This window comes from Myxine glutinosa, chromosome 6 (genome assembly GCF_964187855.1).
Source record: "Myxine glutinosa chromosome 6, kmMyxGlut1.1, whole genome shotgun sequence".
In the NCBI taxonomy this organism is placed as follows: Eukaryota; Metazoa; Chordata; class Myxini; order Myxiniformes; family Myxinidae; genus Myxine; species Myxine glutinosa.
In genome coordinates, this window is record NC_136266.1 from 90,025,961 (window position 1) to 90,051,193 (window position 25,233).

At 38.0% G+C, this 25,233-nt stretch overlaps 1 protein-coding gene across 5 annotated transcripts in view; it reads right to left on the reverse strand.

The window, feature by feature from the left end:
* LOC137430100 (V-set and immunoglobulin domain-containing protein 10-like 2) overlaps nt 1–25,233 on the reverse strand; it is a 199,108-nt gene that overhangs the window by 142,809 nt on the left and 31,066 nt on the right. The window lies entirely within an intron of this gene.

The window sequence follows — 25,233 nt, forward strand, 5'->3', positions numbered from 1 at the left end:
ACATAATATATACTTGTACCAAGTTGAGTCAAAATCCCATCACATAATATATACTTGTACCAAGTTTAGTCAAAATCCCATCACATAATTTATACTTGTACCAAGTTGAGTCAAAATCCCATCACATAATATATACTTGTACCAAGTTTAGTCAAAATCCCATCACATAATATATACTTGTACCAAGTTTAGTCAAAATCCCATCACATAATATATACTTGTACCAAGTTTAGTCAAAATCCCATCACATAATATATACTTGTACCAAGTTTAGGCAAAATCCCATCACATAATATATACTTGTACCAAGTTTAGTCAAAATCCCATCACATAATATATACTTGTACCAAGTTGAGTCAAAATCCCATCACATAATATATACTTGTACCAAGTTTAGTCAAAATCCCATCACATAATATATACTTGTACCAAGTTTAGTCAAAATCCCATCACATAATATATACTTGTACCAAGTTTAGTCAAAATCCCATCACATAATATATACTTGTACCAAGTTTAGTCAAAATCCCATCACATAATATATACTTGTACCAAGTTGAGTCAAAATCCCATCACATAATATATACTTGTACCAAGTTTAGTCAAAATCCCATCACATAATATATACTTGTACCAAGTTTAGTCAAAATCCCATCACATAATATATACTTGTACCAAGTTTAGTCAAAATCACTTCACATAATATATACCTGTACCAAGTTTAGTCAAAATCCCATCACATAATATATACTTGTACCAGGTTTAGTCAAAATCCCATCACATAATATATACTTGTACCAAGTTTAGTCAAAATCCCATCACATAATATATACTTGTACCAGGTTTAGTCAAAATCCCATCACATAATATATACTTGTACCAAGTTTAGTCAAGATCCCATCACATAATAAATACTTGTACCAAGTTTAGTCAAAATCCCATCACATAATATATACTTGTACCAAGTTTAGTCAAAATCCCATCACATAATATACACTTGTACCAGGTTTAGTCAAAATCCCATCACATAATATATACTTGTACCAAGTTTAGTCAAAATCCCATCACATAATATATACTTGTACCAGGCTTAGTCAAAATCCCATCACATAATATATACTTGTACCAAGTTTAGTCAAAATCCCATCACATAATAAATACTTGTACCAAGTTTAGTCAAAATCCCATCACATAATATATACTTGTACCAAGTTTAGTCAAAATCCCATCACATAATATATACTTGTACCAAGTTTAGTCAAAATCTCATCACATAATATATACTTGTACCAAGTTTAGTCAAAATCCCATCACATAATATATACTTGTACCAAGTTTCGTCAAAATCCCATCACATAATATCATCACTGGTCCCATCACAAGTCAAAATCATCACATAATATATACTTGTACCAAGTTTAGTCAAAATCCCATCACATAATATATACTTGCACCAAGTTTCGTCAAAATCCCATCACATAATATCATCACTGGTCCCATCACAAGTCAAAATCCCATCACATAATATATACTTGTACCAAGTTTAGTCAAAATCCCATCACATAATATCATCACTGGTCCCATCACAAGTCAAAATCATCACATAATATATACTTGTACCAAGTTTAGAAAAAATCCCATCACCTAATATATACTTGTACCAAGTTTAGTCAAAATCCCATCACATAATATATACTTGTACCAAGTTTAGTCAAAATCCCATCACATAATATATACTTGTACCAAGTTTAGTCAAAATCCCATCACATAATATATACTTGTACCAAGTTTAGTCAAAATCCCATCACATAATATATACTTGTACCAAGTTTAGTCAAAATCCCTTCACATAATATATACTTGTACCAAGTTTAGTCAAAATCCCATCACATAATATATACTTGTACCAAGTTTAGTCAAAATCCCATCACATAATATATACTTGTACCAAGTTTAGTCAAAATCCCATCACATAATATATACTTGTACCAAGTTTAGTCAAAATCCCTTCACATAATATATACTTGTACCAAGTTTAGTCAAAATCCCTTCACATAATATATACTTGTACCAAGTTTAGTCAAAATCCCATCACATAATATATACTTGTACCAAGTTTAGTCAAAATCCCATCACATAATATATACTTGTACCAAGTTTAGTCAAAATCCCATCACATAATATATACTTGTACCAAGTTTAGTCAAAATCCCATCACATAATATATACTTGTACCAAGTTTAGTCAAAATCCCTTCACATAATATATACTTGTACCAAGTTTAGTCAAAATCCCATCACATAATATATACTTGTACCAAGTTTAGTCAAAATCCCATCACATAATATATACTTGTCCCAAGTTTAGTCAAAATCCCATCACATAATATCATCACTGGTCCCATCACATAATATCATCACTGGTCCCATCACAAGTCAAAATCCCATCACATAATATATACTTGTACCAGGTTTAGTCAAAATCCCATCACATAATATATACTTGTACCAAGTTTAGTCAAAATCCCATCACATAATAAATACTTGTACCAAGTTTAGTCAAAATCCCATCACATAATATATACTTGTACCAAGTTTAGTCAAAATCCCATCACATAATATATACTTGTACCAAGTTTAGTCAAAATCCCATCACATAATATATACTTGTACCAAGTTTAGTCAAAATCCCATCACATAATATATACTTGTACCAAGTTTAGTCAAAATCCCATCACATAATATATACCTGTACCAAGTTTAGTCAAAATCCCATCACATAATATATACTTGACCAAGTTTAGTCAAAATCCCATCACATAACATATACTTGTACCAAGTTTCGTCAAAATCCCATCACATAATATCATCACTGGTCCCATCACAAGTCAAAATCCCATCACATAATATATACTTGTACCAAGTTTAGTCAAAATCCCATCACATAATATATACTTGCACCAAGTTTCGTCAAAATCCCATCACATAATATATACTTGCACCAAGTTTCGTCAAAATCCCATCACATAATATCATCACTGGTCCCATCACAAGTCAAAATCCCATCACATAATATATACTTGTACCAAGTTTAGTCAAAATCCCATCACATAATATCATCACTGGTCCCATCACAAGTCAAAATCATCACATAATATATACTTGTACCAAGTTTAGTCAAAATCCCATCACATAATATCATCACTGGTCCCATCACAAGTCAAAATCATCACATAATATATACTTGTACCAAGTTTAGAAAAAATCCCATCACATAATATATACTTGTACCAAGTTTAGTCAAAATCCCATCACATAATATATAGTTGTCCCAAGTTTAGTCAAAATCCCATCACCTAATATATACTTCTACCAAGTTTAGTCAAAATCCCATCACATAATATATACTTGTACCAAGTTTAGTCAAAATCCCATCACATAATATATACTTGTACCAAGTTTAGTCAAAATCCCATCACATAATATATACTTGTCCCAAGTTTAGTCAAAATCCCATCACATAACATACACTTGTACCAAGTTTAGACAAAATCCCATCACATAATATCATCACTGGTCCCATCGCAAGTCAAAATCCCATCACATAACATACACTTGTACCAAGTTTCGGCAAAATCCCATCACATAATATCATCACTGGTCCCATCGCAAGTCAAAATCCCATCACATAACATACACTTGTACCAAGTTTCGGCAAAATCCCATCACATAATATGTACATGTACCAAGTTTAGTCAAAATCCCATCACATAATATATACTTGTACCAAGTTTAGTCAAAATCCCATCACATAATATATACTTGTACCAAGTTGAGTCAAAATCCCATCACATAATATATACTTGTACCAAGTTTAGTCAAAATCCCATCACATAATATATACTTGTACCAAGTTTAGGCAAAATCCCATCACATAATATATACTTGTACCAAGTTTAGTCAAAATCCCATCACATAATATATACTTGTACCAAGTTGAGTCAAAATCCCATCACATAATATATACTTGTACCAAGTTTAGTCAAAATCCCATCACATAATATATACTTGTACCAAGTTTAGTCAAAATCCCATCACATAATATATACTTGTACCAAGTTTAGTCAAAATCCCATCACATAATATATACTTGTACCAAGTTTAGTCAAAATCCCTTCACATAATATATACCTGTACCAAGTTTAGTCAAAATCCCATCACATAATATATACTTGTACCAGGTTTAGTCAAAATCCCATCACATAATATATACTTGTACCAAGTTTAGTCAAAATCCCATCACATAATATATACTTGTACCAGGTTTAGTCAAAATCCCATCACATAATATATACCTGTACCAAGTTTAGTCAAAATCCCATCACATAATAAATACTTGTACCAAGTTTAGTCAAAATCCCATCACATAATATATACTTGTACCAAGTTTAGTCAAAATCCCATCACATAATATACACTTGTACCAGGTTTAGTCAAAATCCCATCACATAATATATACTTGTACCAAGTTTAGTCAAAATCCCATCACATAATATATACTTGTACCAGGCTTAGTCAAAATCCCATCACATAATATATACTTGTACCAAGTTTAGTCAAAATCCCATCACATAATAAATACTTGTACCAAGTTTAGTCAAAATCCCATCACATAATATATACTTGTACCAAGTTTAGTCAAAATCCCATCACATAATATATACTTGTACCAAGTTTAGTCAAAATCCCATCACATAATATATACTTGTACCAAGTTTCGTCAAAATCCCATCACATAATATCATCACTGGTCCCATCACAAGTCAAAATCATCACATAATATATACTTGTACCAAGTTTAGTCAAAATCCCATCACATAATATATACTTGCACCAAGTTTCGTCAAAATCCCATCACATAATATCATCACTGGTCCCATCACAAGTCAAAATCCCATCACATAATATATACTTGTACCAAGTTTAGTCAAAATCCCATCACATAATATCATCACTGGTCCCATCACAAGTCAAAATCATCACATAATATATACTTGTACCAAGTTTAGAAAAAATCCCATCACCTAATATATACTTGTACCAAGTTTAGTCAAAATCCCATCACATAATATATACTTGTACCAAGTTTAGTCAAAATCCCATCACATAATATATACTTGTACCAAGTTTAGTCAAAATCCCATCACATAATATATACTTGTCCCAAGTTTAGTCAAAATCCCATCACATAACATACACTTGTACCAAGTTTAGACAAAATCCCATCACATAATATCATCACTGGTCCCATCACAAGTCAAAATCCCATCACATAACATACACTTGTACCAAGTTTCGGCAAAATCCCATCACATAATATGTACATGTACCAAGTTTAGTCAAAATCCCATCACATAATATATACTTGTACCAAGTTTAGTCAAAATCCCATCACATAATATATACTTGTACCAAGTTGAGTCAAAATCCCATCACATAATATATACTTGTACCAAGTTTAGTCAAAATCCCATCACATAATATATACTTGTACCAAGTTTAGTCAAAATCCCATCACATAATATATACTTGTACCAGGTTTAGTCAAAATCCCATCACATAATATATACTTGTACCAAGTTTAGTCAAAATCCCATCACATAATAAATACTTGTACCAAGTTTAGTCAAAATCCCATCACATAATATATACTTGTACCAAGTTTAGTCAAAATCCCATCACATAATATATACTTGTACCAAGTTTAGTCAAAATCCCATCACATAATATATACTTGTACCAAGTTTAGTCAAAATCCCATCACATAATATATACTTGTACCAAGTTTAGTCAAAATCCCATCACATAATATATACCTGTACCAAGTTTAGTCAAAATCCCATCACATAATATATTGTCGCGTAACCGTGATTAACACCACAGTTACGGATGACCGATTTGCGAGACTTTAACTCCCGAGGCGAACACTCAATGGCGGACTCAAGTTCAACACCAACGCGCGGAATGGCGGGGCGCAGCGAAGGCTCCGCAACCTTATCTATTAAAATCAAACACCCAGGAAAACTGCGTTCAGATATTATGTACAAAAAGTAATATAAGGGTTTATTAGGAAAAGTAAAGCCAGTGAAAAAGCCCGCCGGTAAATCTAATAATTCTAATAAACCTAAATCGGGACGTCCCCACACGACTGACAGCAAACACAAACGAGGGAGATTAATCACGAAAATAACACGTCCCGTCGTTCAAAATATACGCGGAGATCGGGCTTATCTGTCTTTGTCGTCTTGTATTGTTGGTGTCCAGCACCGCTCCTTCCGGCCCGATCGCACACCACGAGGCCCCTCGCTCCAAGCACCACGCGTCCGACGCAGGCCAGCGGCTCCACTTGACCAGGGACAGGAAGGACTCCTTTCAACTCCACTCGACTCGACGACGCGGGAGTGCTGGCAGCCAAGTGCCAACGAACTGCTCAGTGCCAACTGGGTGTGCTCTCGTGTGTCTCCTGCGACTCCCTACAACCCGAACTGCACTCGAACTGCGACTGGAATGGCGTGTCCTCTCCAACTCTCCACCACCGCTCAACTCTCTGGTGCCTGCCTGCGTCTGCAGTGCCTGCCACGAACTCAACTCAACTCAACTCAACTCTTGAAATGGCGTCCGACCGTCGCCTATATTGGTGGCCGATGACGTCACATTGCGCACTCCTCAGCCAATCAAAGCCTCCCGCGACTCCTGACATCTCCCCCGTTACGCGACCCTGCGGTCCTGGCATAACACGTGCCGGCCAGGTTTGTAGGCCTTTGGAGGTGTACACGGTGGCGGCCAATTGTGGTGGTGTTTTTGACCTGGTTTCCTGTCAATTTAATACGAAGTCCTTGTCAGGGAAAGGGGATTATTTAATGTTGCGCTAAGGACCTAACTAATGTTTATGTGGTTTGCAGTGCCATAATGGACAAAGGTTTGATTACTAGGTGATACTCACAGGGGCGTTACCTTTAATCCCTCACTATTTAACACTCGGACCTCCAGGTAGATCCACAATCATACATCTTACCCCGACAAACGCCTAAACATCAAGAACTTATTACATGTAGAGTCCCTGTCACGACAGCCGAATACCTACCTATTCAGATCTACCTAGCTCTAGATGTTGCATTACCAAATTCATAACACAGCCCCCCCCCTGGAACCGTAGCTCCTGCAAGGTTCACCGCAGGGCTACCATTCCAGCCTTAACACTTACTGTCACACACTTAATTAACCTATGAAATAAATCAGGAAGGGCTGTGGGAAGTGAGTCGGACTACCTACCTACACTTCCTTAACATGCTGAACCCCTTAACCATCATGCAAGTATGTACATCTTCTTCGTTGTTCCTGTGGAGGGAGGAAACAACAACACACAACACTAACTTAACCACAAAACTTAACCATCTTTCCAAAACTCAAAACTCTAACCTTTGTACATACCCCGGTCTACAGACCGCGTCCCCCGGTGGATGCCACAAGACACAACCTTACCTGCGGGGCCATCCCCAATGCATCCCACTAAATTTCCACGGGCCCTGTCCAGATGTTACAGGTGAGTGACACGGCTCGGTGGATTTCGCCCACATTCATGCAACACCGACCCCTTAACCACTCATTCTCATTCCATAGGTCATCAAGGCATTTCAAAAATCAACAAAGCACTTATTCCCAATACACCCCCTGCAGGACCATGGCATTGATGTCATTCACGTGTGTGTGCATTCCTCAACTAGGCAGCGGGGAGGTACCGCACAAAAAGATGGTGGGGGCGCATCAGGCTGTGGTGCCCGCAGTCCCAAAAACAAGTCAACCGACTTACAAGTTCATTGCCCCCCCCCCCCTTTACCTCTTGGCCCCATGACAGCCCAACAGCCCCTTTCCGCCGTTACCTCGCCGGTGAGGGTCTCCACACACACCAGGCTCCTTTGCCTCCTGCTTTCGCGCAGCAACACGGGTCACCGGGGGACTTCCTCACCCCGCGGCGCCCAACCAGACCCTCCACCGACGAGCTCCAATTTCCAGTTACCACCGGCTGCCAGGGGTAATTGCCGCAGAGGGGGGCCCGCAGGCATCGCTCCTCAGAGCTTGCTCTGTACCTGCGGACACACACACCTTCCCCACCCACAAGACCCCAAAACACACTTCCTCCCCCACTGCCATTCAATTCTCCACACAACTCAGCACAATTCAGTACAATTCCATAGATGGTGTAAAAGGTGTTACAAGGCTTGCCATGGCCTGCTACATGTGAAATTCCCCCAGTTCACATTTAAACCATCACATCTTCCCAAAAGCACATTTCCAAAAGCACAATTATCACCCCTCATTATCTCCAATAATCATCACACACTCTCCAGGTTCCACTCTCACGACCACATCAAAACACGTAACCACAATACAAAAACATACGCCACCCACAAGACACTGTGGCTCCCATTCCATCCCCTCACCGGCCATGTCATCACTCTCACCTGCCTCCCAACTCCAATTTACATGTCCCCAATTTCCAAAGCAAGTCCTGAAGCCTGGGACAGTACTCCTCAAAACACTCACCTCAAGTGCAGGTAGTTGCAGGTTGGTCAGGTTCAAAGTGCAATCCACCCATACAATTCCCAAAATTTCACATTGGGCCTACCAAATCCTTCCAAATTTCTCTTTTGTCCCCACTACACTGGCAGGTATGTGGATCCGCATCCAACGGTGATCATCACTACACAACTACCTATGGCCACGACAGCTCTGCACCTCTACCGTGCAAGGGTCACCGGGACAAGGTGAGCAGTCAAAACGCCAACATGGCCCATGAGTGTCCATAAGGGTGCGACCCACCATCCATCCTTCGGCCCCCCTGCGAGGAACACAGCTGCAGCAGCCCCAGCTGGCCAATGTGGTGAGCACTTGCTGCCACAACACACACTACCGCACACACAACCTCGGCCCTGGGGGGCACGGTCGCAGTGCGTGGCATCCCTACAGCCACGTCCCCTGCACCTCCCCATCATCCCCCAGTCCGACTACAGAACTGCAGCCCCCCAGTGCTCACCCACACTTGACCACACCAAGGTCCAGTCAACAGCCATGCTCCACCAGGAGACCCACCCAGAAGACATGGTCCACACACCTCGGACACGCACAGCACCACGTTGACCCTCAGGCTACACAACTACATCCCCATCATCCCGCGTCCCAAATATCAGCACAGTTGCCCCCGCAACCAGTTGAAAGCTGTGTCTTGCTACCCTATTAATTTAATCACAGCCTCCAACACTTTGGTCTACACACCTGGATCAATAATGGCGTCACTATACAGTGTCCACCATGGCATTTCACAATCCACCCTTAAATTTGCATCTAACCCACAGATTACCCATGCCAACCATTTGTCACATTTCACTCACCTCACCAAAGAAGGATGCTTTGCCATACACATGCCAGCCGAGCATGGCCCATATGCTCGGCTCGTCGTTACACATCTCCCGATTCACATCCCCATGGCTCTCTTCCCAACCCGAGAGTCCATAAATCACAACGGAGCATCTGTGGAAGGTCGCTCACACCATCACGTTCCACAGATGCCCCAATGGTTGTCCGGCAGGCTATCTCCATCCCTGTCCATTCGGTTTGACCCGCGTCCATAGACCAACCACCATGCCAGGTCACCACATGCTGGTTGTCCCAGAGTCTCAGGGAGAGGGTGTCAGGTCGCATGCCCGGGTGATCACTACATCAGGCCCAAGCTGGCCATCTGCGGTGCCACCACCAAAGCGCGACCCACAACACCTCCCCCTAGTGGTCCTCAATATTTGCCATCCCAGGCTTGAGAAACCACCTCGGACCTCCCTGGAGGTCTTAACCCCCACCAGGGTCCGGTGACCCTGCCGGCCCGAGCCACCAGCTCGGACGGCGCCCCGATGGACAAGGGACGCCACACTCCACCAGACCCCCCGTGGGACCCAGGTCGTACCTCGACACCCAAGGCTGGACCCCACGTCCAAATCTCGCCATCACAGCCCCCCAGCTGGCCGGCATACCCAAATTTTGAAAGGGGCAACTTTTGCCCGAGGCCATCACCCATGACCTCTCCATGTCCAAATCCCGCAGCCCGGGGACCAATCCCCACCATGGCTGCTCCAAATCAATTTCCCATTGTAATTTTATTTTACATTTTATTTTACAAATTTTCATTCCCATTGCCAACCCGCAGCTGCAGGGAACAACCTCTACCACCGGTTGTTCTGCCCCTCCCTGCAGTTGATCCAAATTCCCTACAGGGACCAAATCTCCAGAAGCTCTATCTCCCGATCCTCCAAGATCCAAATCCAGCCCGGAGCCAACACACTCCCCCAACTGGTTGTCCAATTTTGGAGCCTCTGTTTCCAAATAGCAGTGTACAGTGAGCGTCCCCTCGGTCATTCCAACCACCTCCTCGGACCAACTCACCTCTTCACCCAGGCTCCTTTGGGCCTGAACAAGCTCTACCTCCATGGGACTGTCACAGGTCTCCAGCCGCTGGATCAAATCATCCTCAATATTACAAATCATTCCTGGCCCCGCCAGGCTTTGATCAATATCCCCAATAAATACCTGGTCCGGCTCCATTGCACGGACCCCCAAAAACTCTACCCCCTCTTGCTCCGCACCACCGCCCTGGTGCTGCACAATTCCAAATTCATCCCCCGGTTGGGGTGTTGTGACATCCACACGGTCCCGATAAACAACCAGGCCAGAATGTGGGAAACATTCCCCATTACAACTCTCACATTCCAAATTTCCTTCCCCGCTCACCTGTGGACACTCCCTGCTCACCTGTGGACACTCCACGTTTACCTGCAGGCATTCCCCATCTACCTGTACACATTCCCCATCCACCTGTGGACATTCCCCATCCACCTCTGCACCTGCAGTCTCCCTATTTACTTCAATTGCCATCCCCGGTGCAATTCCCAATTTTGCCATTCCCTGTGCAATTCCCTGCTCGTGAGCAACATGCACATCTGCATGGGCCGTACTCTCTCCTGTTCCCAATCTAGCTTCCCCCTCTTCAGATTCAATTTTATCATTTATTCCCCGAATTTCTGTCAGGTTTCGCTCACCCTGTGGTGTCATGTCTCCCATATATTTTCCCAATCGCTCATTCAGTCGTTCATAGTGGGCCTTCATGTCTCCCCGAATTACTGCAAAGATTCGCTCATCCTCGGCCCTCTGAGCATTTATTAAATTTACTATGGTCTGGAGATCTATCGGGGCCGTCCCAGCGGCGGGGAAAGTTCCAACACTATCCTCCATATCCCCCATTTCCGGCTCACTCCCGACGCTGACGGAGGCCTCACTGCGCACCTCCATTTCGTCAATTTCCGACATCCGCTTTCCGGAAGATTGTTTCCCGCGCGCGTATTTATTTTAATAATTCCAGTAACACAATTTAAATTTGACGAAGACGCGATATCGCGCTCCGTATGCCCAATTGATTACTAAATTTCTCCGCCTCGCCTATAACAATTTTGCGTTCGAACGTCGGGCGCAATGTACGCCCGACCGTGTCGATGTCTCGCCGCGGACAAAAAAATTTGTCCGACGGGTTCAAATCCCACTCCTGACACCACTTGTCGCGTAACCGTGATTAACACCACAGTTACGGATGACCGATTTGCGAGACTTTAACTCCCGAGGCGAACACTCAATGGCGGACTCAAGTTCAACACCAACGCGCGGAATGGCGGGGCGCAGCGAAGGCTCCGCAACCTTATCTATTAAAATCAAACACCCAGGAAAACTGCGTTCAGATATTATGTACCTAATAAACCTAAATCGGGACGTCCCCACACGACTGACAGCAAACACAAACGAGGGAGATTAATCACGAAAATAACACGTCCCGTCGTTCAAAATATACGCGGAGATCGGGCTTATCTGTCTTTGTCGTCTTGTATTGTTGGTGTCCAGCACCGCTCCTTCCGGCCCGATCGCACACCACGAGGCCCCTCGCTCCAAGCACCACGCGTCCGACGCAGGCCAGCGGCTCCACTTGACCAGGGACAGGAAGGACTCCTTTCAACTCCACTCGACTCGACGACGCGGGAGTGCTGGCAGCCAAGTGCCAACGAACTGCTCAGTGCCAACTGGGTGTGCTCTCGTGTGTCTCCTGCGACTCCCTACAACCCGAACTGCACTCGAACTGCGACTGGAATGGCGTGTCCTCTCCAACTCTCCACCACCGCTCAACTCTCTGGTGCCTGCCTGCGTCTGCAGTGCCTGCCACGAACTCAACTCAACTCAACTCAACTCTTGAAATGGCGTCCGACCGTCGCCTATATTGGTGGCCGATGACGTCACATTGCGCACTCCTCAGCCAATCAAAGCCTCCCGCGACTCCTGACATCTCCCCCGTTACGCGACCCTGCGGTCCTGGCATAACACGTGCCGGCCAGGTTTGTAGGCCTTTGGAGGTGTACACGGTGGCGGCCAATTGTGGTGGTGTTTTTGACCTGGTTTCCTGTCAATTTAATACGAAGTCCTTGTCAGGGAAAGGGGATTATTTAATGTTGCGCTAAGGACCTAACTAATGTTTATGTGGTTTGCAGTGCCATAATGGACAAAGGTTTGATTACTAGGTGATACTCACAGGGGCGTTACCTTTAATCCCTCACTATTTAACACTCGGACCTCCAGGTAGATCCACAATCATACATCTTACCCCGACAAACGCCTAAACATCAAGAACTTATTACATGTAGAGTCCCTGTCACGACAGCCGAATACCTACCTATTCAGATCTACCTAGCTCTAGATGTTGCATTACCAAATTCATAACAATATACTTGACCAAGTTTAGTCAAAATCCCATCACATAACATATACTTGTACCAAGTTTCGTCAAAATCCCATCACATAATATCATCACTGGTCCCATCACAAGTCAAAATCCCATCACATAATATATACTTGTACCAAGTTTAGTCAAAATCCCATCACATAATATATACTTGCACCAAGTTTCGTCAAAATCCCATCACATAATATATACTTGCACCAAGTTTCGTCAAAATCCCATCACATAATATCATCACTGGTCCCATCACAAGTCAAAATCCCATCACATAATATATACTTGTACCAAGTTTAGTCAAAATCCCATCACATAATATCATCACTGGTCCCATCACAAGTCAAAATCATCACATAATATATACTTGTACCAAGTTTAGAAAAAATCCCATCACATAATATATACTTGTACCAAGTTTAGTCAAAATCCCATCACATAATATATAGTTGTACCAAGTTTAGTCAAAATCCCATCACCTAATATATACTTGTACCAAGTTTAGTCAAAAGCCCATCACATAATATATACTTGTACCAAGTTTAGGCAAAATCCCATCACATAATATATACTTGTACCAAGTTTAGTCAAAATCCCATCACATAATATATACTTGTACCAAGTTGAGTCAAAATCCCATCACATAATATATACTTGTACCAAGTTTAGTCAAAATCCCATCACATAATATATACTTGTACCAAGTTGAGTCAAAATCCCATCACATAATATATACTTGTACCAAGTTTAGTCAAAATCCCATCACATAATATATACTTGTACCAAGTTTAGTCAAAATCCCATCACATAATATATACTTGTACCAAGTTTAGTCAAAATCCCATCACATAATATATACTTGTACCAAGTTTAGGCAAAATCCCATCACATAATATATACTTGTACCAAGTTTAGTCAAAATCCCATCACATAATATATACTTGTACCAAGTTGAGTCAAAATCCCATCACATAATATATACTTGTACCAAGTTTAGTCAAAATCCCATCACATAATATATACTTGTACCAAGTTTAGTCAAAATCCCATCACATAATATATACTTGTACCAAGTTTAGTCAAAATCCCATCACATAATATATACTTGTACCAAGTTTAGTCAAAATCCCATCACATAATATATACCTGTACCAAGTTTAGTCAAAATCCCATCACATAATATATACTTGACCAAGTTTAGTCAAAATCCCATCACATAACATATACTTGTACCAAGTTTCGTCAAAATCCCATCACATAATATCATCACTGGTCCCATCACAAGTCAAAATCCCATCACATAATATATACTTGTACCAAGTTTAGTCAAAATCCCATCACATAATATATACTTGCACCAAGTTTCGTCAAAATCCCATCACATAATATATACTTGCACCAAGTTTCGTCAAAATCCCATCACATAATATCATCACTGGTCCCATCACAAGTCAAAATCCCATCACATAATATATACTTGTACCAAGTTTAGTCAAAATCCCATCACATAATATCATCACTGGTCCCATCACAAGTCAAAATCATCACATAATATATACTTGTACCAAGTTTAGAAAAAATCCCATCACATAATATATACTTGTACCAAGTTTAGTCAAAATCCCATCACATAATATATAGTTGTACCAAGTTTAGTCAAAATCCCATCACCTAATATATACTTGTACCAAGTTTAGTCAAAAGCCCATCACATAATATATACTTGTACCAAGTTTAGGCAAAATCCCATCACATAATATATACTTGTACCAAGTTTAGTCAAAATCCCATCACATAATATATACTTGTACCAAGTTGAGTCAAAATCCCATCACATAATATATACTTGTACCAAGTTTAGTCAAAATCCCATCACATAATATATACTTGTACCAAGTTGAGTCAAAATCCCATCACATAATATATACTTGTACCAAGTTTAGTCAAAATCCCATCACATAATATATACTTGTACCAAGTTTAGTCAAAATCCCATCACATAATATATACTTGTACCAAGTTTAGTCAAAATCCCATCACATAATATATACTTGTACCAAGTTTAGGCAAAATCCCATCACATAATATATACTTGTACCAAGTTTAGTCAAAATCCCATCACATAATATATACTTGTACCAAGTTGAGTCAAAATCCCATCACATAATATATACTTGTACCAAGTTTAGTCAAAATCCCATCACATAATATATACTTGTACCAAGTTTAGTCAAAATCCCATCACATAATATATACTTGTACCAAGTTTAGTCAAAATCCCATCACATAATATATACTTGTACCAAGTTTAGTCAAAATCCCATCACATAATATATACTTGTACCAAGTTGAGTCAAAATCCCATCACATAATATATACTTGTACCAAGTTTAGTCAAAATCCCATCACATAATATATACTTGTACCAAGTTTAGTCAAAATCCCATCACATAATATATACTTGTACCAAGTTTAGTCAAAATCACTTCACATAATATATACCTGTACCAAGTTTAGTCAAAATCCCATCACATAATATATACTTGTACCAGGTTTAGTCAAAATCCCATCACATAATATATACTTGTACCAAGTTTAGTCAAAATCCCATCACATAATATATACTTGTACCAGGTTTAGTCAAAATCCCATCACATAATATATACTTGTACCAAGTTTAGTCAAGATCCCATCACATAATAAATACTTGTACCAAGTTTAGTCAAAATCCCATCACATAATATATACTTGTACCAAGTTTAGTCAAAATCCCATCACATAATATACACTTGTACCAGGTTTAGTCAAAATCCCATCACATAATATATACTTGTACCAAGTTTAGTCAAAATCCCATCACATAATATATACTTGTACCAAGTTTAGTCAAAATCCCATCACATAATATATACTTGTACCAAGTTTAGTCAAAATCCCATCACATAATATACACTTGTACCAGGTTTAGTCAAAATCCCATCACATAATATACACTTGTACCAGGTTTAGTCAAAATCCCATCACATAATATATACTTGTACCAAGTTTAGTCAAAATCCCATCACATAATATATACTTGTACCAGGCTTAGTCAAAATCCCATCACATAATATATACTTGTACCAAGTTTAGTCAAAATCCCATCACATAATAAATACTTGTACCAAGTTTAGTCAAAATCCCATCACATAATATATACTTGTACCAAGTTTAGTCAAAATCCCATCACATAATATATACTTGTACCAAGTTTAGTCAAAATCTCATCACATAATATATACTTGTACCAAGTTTAGTCAAAATCCCATCACATAATATATACTTGTACCAAGTTTCGTCAAAATCCCATCACATAATATCATCACTGGTCCCATCACAAGTCAAAATCATCACATAATATATACTTGTACCAAGTTTAGTCAAAATCCCATCACATAATATATACTTGCACCAAGTTTCGTCAAAATCCCATCACATAATATCATCACTGGTCCCATCACAAGTCAAAATCCCATCACATAATATATACTTGTACCAAGTTTAGTCAAAATCCCATCACATAATATCATCACTGGTCCCATCACAAGTCAAAATCATCACATAATATATACTTGTACCAAGTTTAGAAAAAATCCCATCACCTAATATATACTTGTACCAAGTTTAGTCAAAATCCCATCACATAATATATACTTGTACCAAGTTTAGTCAAAATCCCATCACATAATATATACTTGTACCAAGTTTAGTCAAAATCCCATCACATAATATATACTTGTACCAAGTTTAGTCAAAATCCCATCACATAATATATACTTGTACCAAGTTTAGTCAAAATCCCTTCACATAATATATACTTGTACCAAGTTTAGTCAAAATCCCATCACATAATATATACTTGTACCAAGTTTAGTCAAAATCCCATCACATAATATATACTTGTACCAAGTTTAGTCAAAATCCCATCACATAATATATACTTGTACCAAGTTTAGTCAAAATCCCTTCACATAATATATACTTGTACCAAGTTTAGTCAAAATCCCTTCACATAATATATACTTGTACCAAGTTTAGTCAAAATCCCATCACATAATATATACTTGTACCAAGTTTAGTCAAAATCCCATCACATAATATATACTTGTACCAAGTTTAGTCAAAATCCCATCACATAATATATACTTGTACCAAGTTTAGTCAAAATCCCATCACATAATATATACTTGTACCAAGTTTAGTCAAAATCCCTTCACATAATATATACTTGTACCAAGTTTAGTCAAAATCCCATCACATAATATATACTTGTACCAAGTTTAGTCAAAATCCCATCACATAATATATACTTGTCCCAAGTTTAGTCAAAATCCCATCACATAATATCATCACTGGTCCCATCACATAATATCATCACTGGTCCCATCACAAGTCAAAATCCCATCACATAATATATACTTGTACCAGGTTTAGTCAAAATCCCATCACATAATATATACTTGTACCAAGTTTAGTCAAAATCCCATCACATAATAAATACTTGTACCAAGTTTAGTCAAAATCCCATCACATAATATATACTTGTACCAAGTTTAGTCAAAATCCCATCACATAATATATACTTGTACCAAGTTTAGTCAAAATCCCATCACATAATATATACTTGTACCAAGTTTAGTCAAAATCCCATCACATAATATATACTTGTACCAAGTTTAGTCAAAATCCCATCACATAATATATACCTGTACCAAGTTTAGTCAAAATCCCATCACATAATATATACTTGACCAAGTTTAGTCAAAATCCCATCACATAACATATACTTGTACCAAGTTTCGTCAAAATCCCATCACATAATATCATCACTGGTCCCATCACAAGTCAAAATCCCATCACATAATATATACTTGTACCAAGTTTAGTCAAAATCCCATCACATAATATATACTTGTACCAAGTTTCGTCAAAATCCCATCACATAATATATACTTGCACCAAGTTTCGTCAAAATCCCATCACATAATATCATCACTGGTCCCATCACAAGTCAAAATCCCATCACATAATATATACTTGTACCAAGTTTAGTCAAAATCCCATCACATAATATCATCACTGGTCCCATCACAAGTCAAAATCATCACATAATATATACTTGTACCAAGTTTAGTCAAAATCCCATCACATAATATCATCACTGGTCCCATCACAAGTCAAAATCATCACATAATATATACTTGTACCAAGTTTAGAAAAAATCCCATCACATAATATATACTTGTACCAAGTTTAGTCAAAATCCCATCACATAATATATAGTTGTCCCAAGTTTAGTCAAAATCCCATCACCTAATATATACTTGTACCAAGTTTAGTCAAAATCCCATCACATAATATATACTTGTACCAAGTTTAGTCAAAATCCCATCACATAATATATACTTGTACCAAGTTTAGTCAAAATCCCATCACATAATATATACTTGTCCCAAGTTTAGTCAAAATCCCATCACATAACATACACTTGTACCAAGTTTAGACAAAATCCCATCACATAATATCATCACTGGTCCCATCGCAAGTCAAAATCCCATCACATAACATACACTTGTACCAAGTTTCGGCAAAATCCCATCACATAATATCATCACTGGTCCCATCGCAAGTCAAAATCCCATCACATAACATACACTTGTACCAAGTTTCGGCAAAATCCCATCACATAATATGTACATGTACCAAGTTTAGTCAAAATCCCATCACATAATATATACTTGTACCAAGTTTAGTCAAAATCCCATCACATAATATATACTTGTACCAAGTTGAGTCAAAATCCCATCACATAATATATACTTGTACCAAGTTTAGTCAAAATCCCATCACATAATATATACTTGTACCAAGTTTAGGCAAAATCCCATCACATAATATATACTTGTACCAAGTTTAGTCAAAATCCCATCACATAATATATACTTGTACCAAGTTGAGTCAAAATCCCATCACATAATATATACTTGTACCAAGTTTAGTCAAAATCCCATCACATAATATATACTTGTACCAAGTTTAGTCAAAATCCCATCACATAATATATACTTGTACCAAGTTTAGTCAAAATCCCATCACATAATATATACTTGTACCAAGTTTAGTCAAAATCCCTTCACATAATATATACCTGTACCAAGTTTAGTCAAAATCCCATCACATAATATATACTTGTACCAGGTTTAGTCAAAATCCCATCACATAATATATACTTGTACCAAGTTTAGTCAAAATCCCATCACATAATATATACTTGTACCAGGTTTAGTCAAAATCCCATCACATAATATATACCTGTACCAAGTTTAGTCAAAATCCCATCACATAATAAATACTTGTACCAAGTTTAGTCAAAATCCCATCACATAATATATACTTGTACCAAGTTTAGTCAAAATCCCATCACATAATATACACTTGTACCAGGTTTAGTCAAAATCCCATCACATAATATATACTTGTACCAAGTTTAGTCAAAATCCCATCACATAATATATACTTGTACCAGGCTTAGTCAAAATCCCATCACATAATATATACTTGTACCAAGTTTAGTCAAAATCCCATCACATAATAAATACTTGTACCAAGTTTAGTCAAAATCCCATCACATAATATATACTTGTACCAAGTTTAGTCAAAATCCCATCACATAATATATACTTGTACCAAGTTTAGTCAAAATCCCATCACATAATATATACTTGTACCAAGTTTAGTCAAAATCCCATCACATAATATATACTTGTACCAAGTTTAGTCAAAATCCCATCACATAATATATACTTGTACCAAGTTTCGTCAAAATCCCATCACATAATATCATCACTGGTCCCATCACAAGTCAAAATCATCACATAATATATACTTGTACCAAGTTTAGTCAAAATCCCATCACATAATATATACTTGCACCAAGTTTCGTCAAAATCCCATCACATAATATCATCACTGGTCCCATCACAAGTCAAAATCCCATCACATAATATATACTTGTACCAAGTTTAGTCAAAATCCCATCACATAATATCATCACTGGTCCCATCACAAGTCAAAATCATCACATAATATATACTTGTACCAAGTTTAGAAAAAATCCCATCACCTAATATATACTTGTACCAAGTTTAGTCAAAATCCCATCACATAATATATACTTGTACCAAGTTTAGTCAAAATCCCATCACATAATATATACTTGTACCAAGTTTAGTCAAAATCCCATCACATAATATATACTTGTCCCAAGTTTAGTCAAAATCCCATCACATAACATACACTTGTACCAAGTTTAGACAAAATCCCATCACATAATATCATCACTGGTCCCATCACAAGTCAAAATCCCATCACATAACATACACTTGTACCAAGTTTCGGCAAAATCCCATCACATAATATGTACATGTACCAAGTTTAGTCAAAATCCCATCACATAATATATACTTGTACCAAGTTTAGTCAAAATCCCATCACATAATATATACTTGTACCAAGTTGAGTCAAAATCCCATCACATAATATATACTTGTACCAAGTTTAGTCAAAATCCCATCACATAATATATACTTGTACCAAGTTTAGTCAAAATCCCATCACATAATATATACTTGTACCAGGTTTAGTCAAAATCCCATCACATAATATATACTTGTACCAAGTTTAGTCAAAATCCCATCACATAATAAATACTTGTACCAAGTTTAGTCAAAATCCCATCACATAATATATACTTGTACCAAGTTTAGTCAAAATCCCATCACATAATATATACTTGTACCAAGTTTAGTCAAAATCCCATCACATAATATATACTTGTACCAAGTTTAGTCAAAATCCCATCACATAATATATACTTGTACCAAGTTTAGTCAAAATCCCATCACATAATATATACCTGTACCAAGTTTAGTCAAAATCCCATCACATAATATATACTTGACCAAGTTTAGTCAAAATCCCATCACATAACATATACTTGTACCAAGTTTCGTCAAAATCCCATCACATAATATCATCACTGGTCCCATCACAAGTCAAAATCCCATCACATAATATATACTTGTACCAAGTTTAGTCAAAATCCCATCACATAATATATACTTGCACCAAGTTTCGTCAAAATCCCATCACATAATATATACTTGCACCAAGTTTCGTCAAAATCCCATCACATAATATCATCACTGGTCCCATCACAAGTCAAAATCCCATCACATAATATATACTTGTACCAAGTTTAGTCAAAATCCCATCACATAATATCATCACTGGTCCCATCACAAGTCAAAATCATCACATAATATATACTTGTACCAAGTTTAGAAAAAATCCCATCACATAATATATACTTGTACCAAGTTTAGTCAAAATCCCATCACATAATATATAGTTGTACCAAGTTTAGTCAAAATCCCATCACCTAATATATACTTGTACCAAGTTTAGTCAAAAGCCCATCACATAATATATACTTGTACCAAGTTTAGGCAAAATCCCATCACATAATATATACTTGTACCAAGTTTAGTCAAAATCCCATCACATAATATATACTTGTACCAAGTTGAGTCAAAATCCCATCACATAATATATACTTGTACCAAGTTTAGTCAAAATCCCATCACATAATATATACTTGTACCAAGTTGAGTCAAAATCCCATCACATAATATATACTTGTACCAAGTTTAGTCAAAATCCCATCACATAATATATACTTGTACCAAGTTTAGTCAAAATCCCATCACATAATATATACTTGTACCAAGTTTAGTCAAAATCCCATCACATAATATATACTTGTACCAAGTTTAGGCAAAATCCCATCACATAATATATACTTGTACCAAGTTTAGTCAAAATCCCATCACATAATATATACTTGTACCAAGTTGAGTCAAAATCCCATCACATAATATATACTTGTACCAAGTTTAGTCAAAATCCCATCACATAATATATACTTGTACCAAGTTTAGTCAAAATCCCATCACATAATATATACTTGTACCAAGTTTAGTCAAAATCCCATCACATAATATATACTTGTACCAAGTTGAGTCAAAATCCCATCACATAATATATACTTGTACCAAGTTTAGTCAAAATCCCATCACATAATATATACTTGTACCAAGTTTAGTCAAAATCCCATCACATAATATATACTTGTACCAAGTTTAGTCAAAATCACTTCACATAATATATACCTGTACCAAGTTTAGTCAAAATCCCATCACATAATATATACTTGTACCAGGTTTAGTCAAAATCCCATCACATAATATATACTTGTACCAAGTTTAGTCAAAATCCCATCACATAATATATACTTGTACCAGGTTTAGTCAAAATCCCATCACATAATATATACTTGTACCAAGTTTAGTCAAGATCCCATCACATAATAAATACTTGTACCAAGTTTAGTCAAAATCCCATCACATAATATATACTTGTACCAAGTTTAGTCAAAATCCCATCACATAATATACACTTGTACCAGGTTTAGTCAAAATCCCATCACATAATATATACTTGTACCAAGTTTAGTCAAAATCCCATCACATAATATATACTTGTACCAGGCTTAGTCAAAATCCCATCACATAATATATACTTGTACCAAGTTTAGTCAAAATCCCATCACATAATAAATACTTGTACCAAGTTTAGTCAAAATCCCATCACATAATATATACTTGTACCAAGTTTAGTCAAAATCCCATCACATAATATATACTTGTACCAAGTTTAGTCAAAATCTCATCACATAATATATACTTGTACCAAGTTTAGTCAAAATCCCATCACATAATATATACTTGTACCAAGTTTCGTCAAAATCCCATCACATAATATCATCACTGGTCCCATCACAAGTCAAAATCATCACATAATATATACTTGTACCAAGTTTAGTCAAAATCCCATCACATAATATATACTTGCACCAAGTTTCGTCAAAATCCCATCACATAATATCATCACTGGTCCCATCACAAGTCAAAATCCCATCACATAATATATACTTGTACCAAGTTTAGTCAAAATCCCATCACATAATATCATCACTGGTCCCATCACAAGTCAAAATCATCACATAATATATACTTGTACCAAGTTTAGAAAAAATCCCATCACCTAATATATACTTGTACCAAGTTTAGTCAAAATCCCATCACATAATATATACTTGTACCAAGTTTAGTCAAAATCCCATCACATAATATATACTTGTACCAAGTTTAGTCAAAATCCCATCACATAATATATACTTGTCCCAAGTTTAGTCAAAATCCCATCACATAACATACACTTGTACCAAGTTTAGACAAAATCCCATCACATAATATCATCACTGGTCCCATCACAAGTCAAAATCCCATCACATAACATACACTTGTACCAAGTTTCGGCAAAATCCCATCACATAATATGTACATGTACCAAGTTTAGTCAAAATCCCATCACATAATATATACTTGTACCAAGTTTAGTCAAAATCCCATCACATAATATATACTTGTACCAAGTTGAGTCAAAATCCCATCACATAATATATACTTGTACCAAGTTTAGTCAAAATCCCATCACATAATATATACTTGTACCAAGTTGAGTCAAAATCCCATCACATAATATATACTTGTACCAAGTTTAGTCAAAATCCCATCACATAATATATACTCGTACCAAGTTTAGTCAAAATCCCATCACATAATATATACTTGTACCAAGTTTAGTCAAAATCCCATCACATAATATATACATGTACCAAGTTTAGTCAAAATCCCATCACATAATATATACATGTGCCAAGTTTAGTCAAAATCCCATCACATAATATATACTTGACCAAGTTTAGTCAAAATCCCATCACATAATATATACTTGTACCAAGTTTATTCAAAATCCCATCACATAATATATACTTGCACCAAGTTTAGTCAAAATCCCATCACATAATATAATCACTGGTCCCATCACAAGTCAAAATCCCATCACATAATATCATCACTGGTCCCATCACAAGTCAAAATCCCATCACATAATATCATCACTGGTCCTATCACATAATATATACTTGTTCCAAGTTTAGTCAAAATCCCATCACATAATATATACTTGTACCAAGTTTAGTCAAAATCCCATCACATAATATATACTTGTACGAAGTTTGGTCAAAATCTCCTCACATGATATATTGTTGTGGATATGAGGATTGTGTTTTTTTAATTGTGTTTTTTATGGTTGTAAAAATATCACCCTCCTTCCTTCCTGTTGTTGTGTATAAAGGTCAAAGGGCGTCCCGTAGTTAGGTCATATACAATCACGTTTAGCCAATCATAGATTTCCTGCTTGTTGGTAGTTATTTTCTAAATCTGTGTATTAGGCTAAGGCTTTGTCTTCCATTAATTGACACTCCATTGCACCGAATTCAAATAGATAGATCCCCTTTTATTCCCAAAGCCCCATTCCCAAAGCCTCGATTGCCAACTGCATTCGCCGCAGCTGCTGGGCGGTTTTCACCGCGACTCCATTAGCCACGAGGTGGGCTCGGAGAAGAAGGGGGAGGAGCCGCCAAATCCAGGGCGGGGCCCGCCCATCGTCATCAAAAGGGTGGAGCCAGCGAGCCCTGACCAGCCAACCAGGGCTGGGGAAATACCATCACGGGTGTGGCGCGGGTTGATCTAAAAGCGCGTTATAAAAGCGCGCGCGCAAGCATTTTGAGAGAGAGGCGGCGGATGTGGCAGATGCGTGACAAGAGCAGTCCACCAGAGTTCAGTTCAGAGGAGGAGAGAGCATAGCCAAGAAGCACAAGGCGAATGAGAATCGGCACGCCCTGCTCGCGGTACCAACCAGCACTCGAAGGAACAGCAAGTGCGGGCACGCGAACCTCGACGTCCCGCGGTCCTCGGATCTCACTGTCGCCCGTTCTGTGAACCAGAGTGCGAGGAGCCGGAGCTGTCACCTCCAGCCCTGCCGTTTGCACAGACCTGACCCTTCCTCTCCCTCCAGCATTCATTCCTGCCATTCCATCCTTCTTGTGTACGTGAGTTTGTTTTGTTTGTCTTGTCCCTGGGTTATAATTAAGACTGTAGGTAAGCTAGCGTTGCACTGTGTCTCCTTGATTCCTTCTGTCTTTATTTTAATATCTTTCCTTCTTCCTTGGTTATTTTGGTCCTGTAAATAGTAATAATAAATAATAGTCGTATTTCAAACCTTTTTGCCTTTGTCTTCCTCTTCTTCACATCCCTGTCGTCTTTGTGATTTCTCCATTGGGCACCCGTGGCACGA